The sequence below is a fragment of the Curcuma longa genome, chromosome 13 (genome assembly GCF_044706935.1).
Source record: "Curcuma longa cultivar G26 ecotype Majalengka, Jawa Barat chromosome 13, ITB_CL_G26_1.1, whole genome shotgun sequence".
NCBI lineage: Eukaryota > Viridiplantae > Streptophyta > Magnoliopsida > Zingiberales > Zingiberaceae > Curcuma > Curcuma longa.
Window position 1 is genome coordinate 6,487,796 of NC_133873.1, and position 11,696 is coordinate 6,499,491.

The 11,696-nt window shown below is 36.4% G+C and overlaps 1 pseudogene; it reads left to right on the top strand.

The window, feature by feature from the left end:
- Positions 1-2,720: 2,720 nt before the first annotated feature.
- The window catches only part of LOC141843957 (alpha-mannosidase-like), a 14,913-nt pseudogene continuing 5,937 nt past the window's right edge, over positions 2,721-11,696 (top strand).

Here is an 11,696-nt window from a genome sequence, read left to right on the forward strand (position 1 = left end):
GAAGGGAAGGGAGGGGAAGAGGAGTAACCTTGTTTGGGAAGAAAAAAAAAATTATTTGGGAGGGAAGGAAAGGGAATAGAAGTAAGGTCAAAAATAACCTTCGTTGCTGCTGAGATCAAGGGTGCGGAGGCGGGAGAGGCCTCCGAGGACGGCGGGGACGGCGCCGGAGAACACTCCGGTGCGGGGTCGAGTCGTTCCACTAGCCCCGACACCTTCCCCTCGGGCCCCGCCCCAGCCTCGACTGCCCAGGTACGTGACGCCCCCCCCTTTTCGTCAGCGAGCCGGCGTCAAGCGAGGCTACGGGGTTGAAGAAGTCAACAGATGGTGAGGCGCCGGATGAACCGCCCCGATCATTCTTCTCGATTCCGGCGGCCTCCGGCGGCGCTGGCGGGCAGATGAACCAAGCGGCTGCGGGAGGGGCACCACCGCTGGTGGCGGCGCTGGCGGGCAGATGAACCAAGCGGCTCCGGCGGCGTCTCCATCGCGGCCTCTTCCCCGATCGGTTTAATGGGTAAAATTGGAATGTTTGGGAGTAATTTTGCTTCCCCTTCCTTACACCCCGATTTGGGGTGTAAGAAATTGTGGCTATTCATGGGTATAGAAGGGGAAGTGTTCCCCTTCTTTCCCCTTCCCCTCCCTACCTCACCCCATCCCAAACAGAGATAAATTTTTTTTTTCCCCTTCCTTACCTTTCCCTCCCTTTCCCTCACCTCCTCCCAAACAGAGGCTAAGTTTCCCCCCTAATTTGGGGTGTTTCTGTGAATTAAAACATTATGACGGAGTTATATGCAAGAGAGCAAAACACAACTTCTAGAATAAGTAGATTAGGTTCTCACCGGCGCCGCCGCCGCCGCCGCCGCCGCCACCGATGCCAAAATCGCCGCCGTTACGTCGGGAATGAGGTTCTCGCCGACGCGACGACGCACTCGCCGGCTGCCACGTCCTCGAAATGAGCAACCTCCATTCCGCCTTCGTCTCTCTCGGCCTAGACCGGAACGTCATTGTCACCTCTGCCCTCTCCGACGCCATCTTCCGCCTCGACCTCCTTCCCTACGTCCGCCCCCTCCTCGCCTTCCACGCTCGCACCGGCGCGCCTCTCTTCGTCAACGCCTATCCCTACTTCGCCTACGCGGATGACCCCTCCGGCGTTACGCCCTCCTCGATCCTGCGTGCGTCGCCTTCACCGACCGCCACCGATCTCCAGGCCGTCTTAGGCGACGTCCTCCAAATGCGCTTGGTGGCGGTGCAACACCAACCTAATGCGCTTGGTCGCCCTCTTCGACGAAAATCAAAAACTAGGTCCGTCCGATGAATTACGGCCTCTTCAATCCAAACGGCACTCCGGTCTACCAGATCTCTGGTCTGACGCCGGACCATGACGGAAACTCGAATTCCACCAGCGGATCAGCCGGCGGAGCGGCCTCGATCGGTGGTGGGCTCGACGGCGAGTCCGTATACTTCAGCATCTCCGCACCATCATCAACGGTACATTACACCGCATAACCATTTCCTGCGCACTTTTCAATGATCAAATTTCGACTTCTTTTGTTATATATATTAAAATTTCTATAATATATTATTATTATATTTAAATACTCTTTATTTAATTTAATTAAAATTATTTAAATTTAATTAAAATAACTTTAATTTGATTAAAATAGTTGGCAGCAGGTATGATCCTTGCTACAAATATTATAGGACCTATGTCATAATTATTTCACTTTTAAAACGAGCTGAATCAAGCTGAAATAATTTTGATTAAATTTAAATAATTTTAACTAAATTAATAAATACTATTTTGTAATAATTAAAATAATTTTCTATCTAAAATACTTTTTTTTTTAAAATTTTTTTAGTTGGTCTAATATAGAAACAAGAACGTCAACTATATTTGAATAACTTTGATAAAAGCAACTTAGATATAGATAAATATTTTTGGAAAAAAAAACTATTTGAATAATTTTGATGGTGTATAATATATATATATATATATAGCAAAAATGGAAACAAACGTATCAAACTATAAGGATGGTCAAAAGGATGTCTTTATCTCTAAAATATTTTTTATTTTGATATTATTATAATAATTAAACGTATAATTATTTTATAAATTAAAATAGTTATAAATTAATTTGTAATTGATAAAAAGTTTTGAATTTAGAATTTATGATTTAAATTTGATTAAAATAAAATAGATGATTTTTAATATTATAATAATTACCGATAGTTACATATTTATAGTTAAATTTTAAATTTAAATTATTATTATATTAAAATATATAAAATTATTTTAAAATAATTATATTAACTAATTACTACATCATTATAATAATATCATATTAAATATTTTTTGTGTGATGGATCATATGTATGTGCTCAATGGTTAGTACTGTCTGAATTATAATATTTATCTTTTGATTATATATTTGAATATACATTTGAAGATCTAACCTTAACCATTTTAAAATATATATATATTAAATGTTATATTGGTAATAGTTCGAAAATAAATTTTACACGTCTTGATAAGTAATCATAATTTATTATGATATCATTAAAAATAAAAAAATAATAATTATTTGCCAGCTTCAACATATTATAAACAGTGGAGTAGTACGCAGCAAAGGGTCCGCATCAGAATTGACTCCGCGTGGAGAGAGAGAGAGGACAAGGCATCGTGCTTGTCCTCTTCCCTTTCTGTGTCGATGCTTTTCACCACACGAGGACAAGCTACTACTCCGCCAGCCGCTCATCCTCAATCCTCATCTGCATTTATTGCTGGATCCAACAGCTGCGCGCGATCAATTGCGTAAGCAGGTTTGGAGATGCCTTCGCCGGCGTTTCTTTGCGCCTCCTTGGTCATCCTTTCTCTTGCCGGATCCGCTCGGGGGGAATACATTCAGTACAACACCAGCGGTGGGACTGTGGCGGGGAAGATCAACGTGCACCTTGTGCCGCACTCCCATGATGACGTCGGTTGGCTCAAGACGATCGATCAGTACTTTGTCGGCTCGAACAATAGCATCCATGTGCTGTCTGAATGTGTTTTTTTCCCCCAAAAAAAAAAACGTTTTTTTTCAATATTCCCAGTGATTATGCTGATTTTTTCCCCATTTTTAAAGGGTGCTTGTATTATAAATGTGCTGGACTCGGTGGTCGGTTCTTTGCTCAAGGATCCGAATAGGAAATTCATCTTCGCTGAACAGGTTTGCTTTACCTACAACGTTTGATGCTAACTGACATGAAGTGTCTCGCATGATAATTATGGGCTCTTGCACTTTGCATTGGGAAAATGCTTTCTTAAGCATTCATGAATTAGGTGATAGAGATTGTGGGAGTCAACTTGCTGAGATTGCTTATGACATTTGGTCAATTCAAGTTGTCTTTGTTGGTTTCAAGTGTTTTATATTTGTTCAAAACCTAAATGATGTATTTCTTGATTAATTCTAGCATTAGTGTATGTAGAAATCAAAATCACATCAGTCTAAAGTCACATGATATTGATCTCAGTCTCTAGTGGCAGAAGTATTCACAAAATACTTTTATGTGCAATCAATTGAGAACAAGCTGTAACACAATAACATAACAAATACAAGCAAAGTAAAAAGGGAATATAATAGCTGATACATTGTGGTTTTGATAGAAGCCTAGGTGGGTCTAGCACATTGTTTGAGTTTTTTCATGAGCCTATATATAACCATGTAATGATTATCTCATTAACGATAAGTAATACTGTAATACAATATTTTCTAAAGAAAATTTTCATTTAATCCTGTAGTTACTACTTTTTTTTTATTGTGGCTCATATAGTTTAGAATATTATATTTTACTCCATAATTTCATAAAAGAAATTAAAACTTGGCACAATTTCTCTCTCGTGTTCAAATAAGTTTCTCTATTGCATGCACTGCACATGTCAATAAGTTGAGGATATATTTAACAGACTAGTTTAATTAGGTAGAATGAGGTTAACATTTTGTTTTATAGTGATTTTTTTTAACATCTTGTATCATCACCACAAGACAAAGAAGTGAGGTGTTCACTGTTAAAATTAGCCCTAAGTGTCAATTCGGATTGAGCTGGACTCGAGTTGGACTCGAGTTGGACTCAAGTCAGCTCAGATTGTGTGAGACTCGAGTTGGACTCAAGTCACACAAGCTAAATTCGAATTTGACTAAAAGGTTATCATGCATGAGATGCATGATAATTAAAAAGCTGCAATATCTTCCTTAAAAGAAGAGAAAGATTGCCATACATGAGATGCATGATCTTTCATTAAAAGAGGAGAAAGATCTTTTGCATGAGATGCATTGGAATTAATAAAATATTAATTTCGGAATTAATATTATATTAATTTTCCCCTTCATCCATTATATCTCATGGTGGGCTATAAAAGAGGGTGAGAGGCTCTTGATGAAGGGGTTGTTGGATGCTCTTGCTCTCCCTCTTCTTCTCTTCTTCTTCTCTTGGCCGAATCCTCCCTTGTGGCTAGCACCACAGTTGGGTTCTTCTCCATATCAGTGTTCGTGTGGATACCGTGGAGGCACGAACGCACTGATCGTGCTGAGATCCGTCGACCTTGAAGGCAAGAGTTGCTGTCGGGATTGCGAAGGGCACGCATCGAAGGTAAACTCGATTCTAGTAGGTAGAATCATCAAACGAGTATGTTTTCGCATGGATCTTCTGGAGGGATCCTGTTTTCCGCTGCGTTATATGCGGTTTAATCGGTTTTTCGCGCATATAGATCCCTACATTCACAACTATATGACAAAGACATGAAGTGTACAGAATCAGGTGAGGTTGTATTTGCCAGTTCTTGGAGACCCAGCATGACCCTTGTGAAGCAATAGAACTGGCTTCCCCATTCAGATTCTTTTGTTCTAGTAAGACTGATTGAATTGGAAGCGAACTAAAGTTTCACCTTTAACAATCAAATAGGATATTATAAATAGTACCTTGGATTTATCTGATACTATCTTTTTTGTATATCTTTAAATGTTTCAAATTTCTGGTCTGGTTATAATTCTCATTGTCTTTTGCATTGCAGGCCTTTTTCCAAAGATGGTGGAGAGAGCAAAGTGATAAAACTCAAGAAATAGTGAGAAAACTTGTTGGTTCTGGACAGTTAGAGTTTATGTATGTACTTGAACTCATCTGTAGTTTGGTTATAGCTATTATACTCAGCATCCTTATTCTTTAAAATCATGTTTTAGAAATGGTGGCTGGTGTATGCATGATGAAGCCACAGTGCATTACATTGATATGATTGATCAAACAACTCTTGGCCATCAGATGATCAAGAAACAATTTAACAAGGCTCCTCGTGCTGGATGGCAAATAGATCCTTTTGGTCATTCTGCTGTACAGGCTTACTTGCTAGGAGTAGAGGTGGCGTACAACCCCCTCCCTCTCAGACATACATACACACAAATACACTCATGAATGTGCTTGCCGCACACACAAAAATCAATTTGGAAACTCGTTAAGTTATTCCACATGGAAAATGAAAAATTAGTAAGTTTTTTTGTATGGAAAGTGGAACGCTAGCATTTATTAACCACTCATCCCAAGGCTTTTCTTATGGTGCTTATCATGCAACTATGCTTTCTAGAGATCTATCACCTAGTGATATCAAATGTAGGATGTACTTGTACAAATTCTGATCTTATAGTTTATCAAATGTTAAGTTCTGTATGCCAACTTCATTATGAAGGTGTGTGTTTGGTATATTTGTTTTCTACGTGTATTATGTATTAGGAATTTGAGTTTTACTTCAGTATATCAAATCTTGGAATTGTTTGTTGAATGTACTCTTTTTATTATTTTCGATACCCTTTTTTTCTTCCTTTCAACATATAAAACCATTGCATTCATTAATATGTAGTCAAGGCTTGATTAGTTAATCTTTCATTTACTAGTTTGTGGAACTTCAAAGAAGATTATGAACTAGGTAGTCATGGGGAAAAGCCAAGGAAAAAAAAATTTCTAGGATTAGTTGACGTGCATAAATCGTGTTGAGCCATGTATTAAATTATTGTTAGGAAGCTATACTCCTGAGCCACCACATGGGATGGACAAAAAGTTGACTATTTCTATGCGCTAGTGGGTCAAAATCCAACCAAAGTGGTGCAAACCAACAAGTCTAGGTGAACCAGTGTGTTTATCGCTGAATAGTCCAATCCAAGGGCATAGATTAAACCAAGAAGTGTGCAACACAAGAGACAACCCAATTAAGTGTGTAGATTGGTCTAGATAAGGGCCAGAGCAGGCTGAGTAGATTCACTTAAAGTCAATTAAAAACACCAAGCAAGTGGCAAGTCCTCTCTCTTGTAATAACCTTCTTTCTCCCGGTAGATGAAGCTCCTATCTTCCTCCCTGTAGATGAAGCTCCTACCACTTGATTTACAAATTCCATTGGGAAGATTTTGGTGATCTTGTTTTATAATCGAATGGGCCACAAACTCTTCCTTGACAGTGCAAGTTGTAGTAGAGTAGACAACCTCATTGTATTCTAGAGGAATTTACCAAACCTAGTTGCATACCATTGGTGGCGTCAAATTAAACCAATTGAAAGTAGTTATAGATTTCTATGAATCAACAAGCCATCATTCCAATCCACAGACAACAAAATTTTAAACAAATTCCCACAGGTTTGCTTTGAGACTAATAAAGGTATTTTGAATGGTTAAAGATTTAATTATAAAAGTCAAAGTTTCATTTTGCACAAACCCTAAGACAAATAACAAAGATACAAGTTTAACAACTTCATAACCTTAATCAAGCAAGCACAATAATAATGAAAAATCATGCTCGCGTAGTCCTTGTAAGTTGTAAAGATGCAAGAAATTAGATCCTGAAATCTACAAAGTTCACAAAAAATAATGTTTCAAATGATCAAACTATGATACTTAAATAGCTCAAAAGATTCATTATTTATGATTGCCAGAGCAGCAGTGATCCCTTGATTAACACCGCTCCTTGGTGGAATGGTCAAAACCAGTCGTGCTTAACAATGGTTTAGAGTTCATATGAATGGTCTGAAATCTGGGAGCTCTGCCAAAGGATCTCTCTTGATCTATTTATCTCTAAAATTTTTCCCATTTTAGTTGCTTGATCACAAAAAGATTTTAACCATATCTAGCCATATATTTTGTACTTTTCAATTCTTGTATTAATTTTCTATTCCAGTCATGCTAAGTTTGGTGCATAAGTGATTTCTTTATTCATTCAGTGGATTGGTGGATAGGGCATTTTCGGTTTTCAATATGGATTTTCAAGAAGCTGATAATAATGATGATGGCTATTAACTCAAGAAATGACATTTGTTTTACTATATTTTGGAGGCCAGTCCTAAAATTTACATGTTAGAATTAAGAAGCTATAGATTATCTATTATTACTTGAGATATGCAACTTTCATAGAAAAACTACACCATCTTTGCATTATTTCTTTTGCAGCTTGGTTTTGATTCTGTACACTTTGCAAGGATTGATTACCAAGACAGGAAAAAGCGTAAGTTGGACAAATCTCTTGAAGTTATATGGCAAGGATCAAGAACATTTGGTTCTTCTTCACAGGTTGACTTTCTTCCCTTCTGCTTTAAAGGTTTGTTTCTTTTACTATATTTTGACATAGTGTTGCCCCAGATTTTTGCAAATGCCTTTCCTGTCCACTATAGTGCTCCAAGTGGGTTTAGCTTTGATATAACTGATGATGACAGCACCCCCATACCAGTGCAGGTAAGAATTTTCAGTCCAGAAATTCGATACATTAAAAGTTAATAACAATCTCTTATTATCTAGACAAAACATTGCAGGATGATCCTCTTATTTTTGATTACAATGTTGAAGAACGTGTAAATGACTTCATTGATGCTGCTATGACTCAAGTATGCTAGGATGCTACTTCCTTTCTCCATTACAAAATATTTGTTTTAGATCCCCTCCCTGTTTCTTCTAGACAAGGAAGCTATTGTCCACTGTGTTTGCAGTTACTAGTTACAACATTATATTTTGTATTTTTATGAGTTTAATATCAGTAAACGTTATGGGAGCCTTATTTCAATCAATACTTTAGGCTAATGTGACAAGGACAAATCATATCATGTGGACTATGGGTGATGACTTTAAGTATCAATATGCAGAAGCTTATTTTAAGCAAATGGACAAGCTGATCCATTATGTCAACAAGGTAAAATCACTTGTAATTTAATAAGCACTTTTTGTCAAGAACTTGCAAATTTGCACTATAGTTGCTCCTTTATTTGATCAAGCACAGTTCTTGACGTACAAGTTTTTTCTCATTGTTTTATTAAAAATTAATGCTAAATTGACCTGATAATGGTCAACCTGATTTATTTCTTAGTTTTTCCTTTCCCTTTTTTTTGAGTGAGATAAAAACGCCACAGCATATTTGAGTGAGGAGATAAGAAGCTTGCTTTCACAATAGCGAAGGTGTTTTTTGTAGCTTGGTTTTTTGTTTTGGTTTCACATGGTTGAGTTTAATACTTTTTCTGTTGTGTTTAAAAGCATATGCAGTTTTGCCTCTCATCATGTATGATAGAAAAGAGGTTACATAACCAAGTCCAAGAATTATATACACAACATTCATGAGAAGAACACCATATTTTGTCATTATGGTTTTCAGTTTTTGGATGAACCCAAGCATATCCTATGGTTGATAAAGAGGTTGATATATCCAAGCAACATCTTATGTGTGAGGATGAGTTTCAGTTGACTTGTATCATAATAATTGTATAAATGAACATCACATTCATGCAACTCCTAATTTTGATAACCACAAAAGACTTATTCTGACATTTCAAAAATATATAGAAATGCACACTGTTGTATTTCATAGTTTGTCTGTTTCCATCTTTCTCTGTCGGTAAATTTAGTTCAATTTATAGCTATTTTCATGCTCAAATGCTGAGTCATAATGGTATTACGAGCTCTATAAAATTTACTTAAATTCTTCTATAAGCATTGGTTGGTTTAGTGAGTCAGGATGGTTAGTTCTTGGTGATGTTCTTGTTGGGTTGATGTGAATAGAGTTGTCCATTTGTATCTAACTATTTCCTTTTGTCATTTCAGCAAGTAACTTTTCAACGAATTCTTTTAAACTTCCTAGATTACCAATCTAGTTCTTGTGATCCTGACCTTGCCCTCCATATTAGAGTTTGAATTTGTAAGATTCTCATGCATGGCATGAACATCTCCAACATCAGTGGAGTCATTGCCTCTCATCATTGCCAGCATAAGATTACTGACTAGTTTGATAACTAAAATTAGGAAAGAGAGTCTGTGAACTAGGACAAGGTTTAATGTTTCATTCTGAGCGGGATATTGATCCTCGGTTAGAATGAAACTGTTATGATTTCTGTAATGGTGAGTTGGCACATGATGTTGGTCTCACTAGTTTTGAGGAGAAGTGGAATAAAAAAGAAGACAAAGGAGAGGAGGTGATGGTGACAACTTACCTCATTGAAATTCAAGGGTAGGGAGAGGAGGATGTGATATGTACAGTGACTTGTTGAAATCCATCAACCGACCCACTTGACAATATGTGTCAAATTAATTGTCATTTAAGTATATATTTATCAATTTTTTTCTTCTAAGGTTTAACTAAGCTCTTTAATGAATTAAGTTATGTCACATAAAAATTGTTAATATTTTTTGAAATGAATTATCTTCATAAATGAGTCAATTCATGTCAAATCCATTTATATATTTGGGTTGCATCGTGTCACTTTTCGGGCATTTCTTAATCATATTTCAGCTTGAGTCAGGTCATGCGATCAAGTTGTGTCTGATATTGGCAGCTTTGGGAGAGTGTCAAGGGACCTCTGAGACATGGTTAAATTGTATAATGGAGAAAGCTAACATGCAAGGAACATAGGCAAATCCAAGGTTGAGAACTAGATTAAACTTTAATACCATTTGATCATGGAGTTGCATGACTTGGTTGGTTATTTTGTGAGAAAGAAGAAAAGAATATAAAGTAATTACTTGCTTGAATGAATAAAAAAAGGAGGCCTTCTTGGTAAGCTTTAGGATAATCTGGTCTCATAAGACTCGAACAAAATAAACCTAGTATGTTGGAACAGTAAACTAAAAAAATAAACTAAATTAAACACCAGATCTAAAGCAAATAGAATAAAAGTACATTTTAGGCAAGTAAAAAATAAAATACAAAAAGAATTTATTTTAAGATGATGTATTTTCTTTGCTTCACTGTCAGAATTTATTATGCTTTTAATGGCTACCTATTTATTTTGTGTTATTAATCAAGCTGCATATCATTAAGGTGCTGCGGTTTTATAAACCTGTAGTGTACAAATCAATGTCCTAGAACAATTATTATTATTATTTTAATTTAAAATACTGTTCTAATAATGAATATGTTTTGTCATACCTGAAAAACTAGCAGAAAAATCATGGCACGAAGCCTTCTCAGCCTTCATTAGCATTTAAAAACATTCACTGCATGATATGGGCTGTTAACCAGTATGTAATGCATTTTGATGCTCATTTACTCTTTTTGCTTATATGACATTTGCACTATCTACTGTCCAAAAACATATAGTTCATAAATTTATTAAATTTTGTGCATAACATCTAATTTCTGTCAAGTTAATCAGATCCAATACTTGTTTTTTGTTAGAAACTAATATTGATTCTCAGTGATTTAATACAAGTTAGCACAGGATGGTCGTGTTCATGCATTATATTCTACTCCATCTATTTACACTGATGCAAAGAATGCTGAAAATGAATCTTGGCCGCTGAAAACTGATGACTACTTCTCGTAAGCATTCTTCACTTACCCACTTTCATATGAATAATGAGTTAATTGCAAGGTGTGTTGCAACCTTTATAAGTTCTAACAAGTTTATCCTACCTTTTAATTTTAATAGACGAACTAATTTTTATTCTTAGCAATTGTTATCCCACCATTAATTTGTCATCCACTTTGTTAAGTAATGATATGGCACCTTATATGCAATCGATTAATTTCTTTGTTCAATAATTAATTAATACAATAAGATGAATTAGTTATTTTTTAGCTAAGCAAGCCAAGATTGTTATACTTAAATTGAGTACAAAATTATCATATTTTGAGCTTCCGTGTCCCAATTTAATGGTAAATGGATGATATATCTAATGGTGAGATGGAATTCTTAAGGGTTAAATAGATTAGGTTAGATATGTTGAAATTGAAAAGGTGGAGATGGTTAAAAGTGGCTTGGGTACATTGTGCAATGAGTTTAAAAATAGATTAGGATAGATTTGCTAAAATTGAAATGTGGAAATAATTTGTCTAAAATGGTAAGGCTGGGAATTGTTTTGCAATAAACCCTTAAATAAATAATAATTTTAATGTTAGTTGCATTACTGTTCACAGATATGCAGATTCACAAAATGCTTATTGGACTGGGTAATTGACTAGCCGCCCTTCATTCAAGCGTTATATCCGCATGTTAAGTGGATATTATCTGGTAGGATTATACTGCTTATAACATTTGATCACCAGAGGTCATGTATATATTTGAACTATGATATAACAAATTTCTATAGGCAGCACGTCAGATTGAATTTTTGGTAGGGAGGACATCATCTAATCTATCTACCTTAAGCTTAGGAGAAGCTCTGGGGATCGCTCAGCATCATGATGCTGTCACTGGAACAGCAAAACAG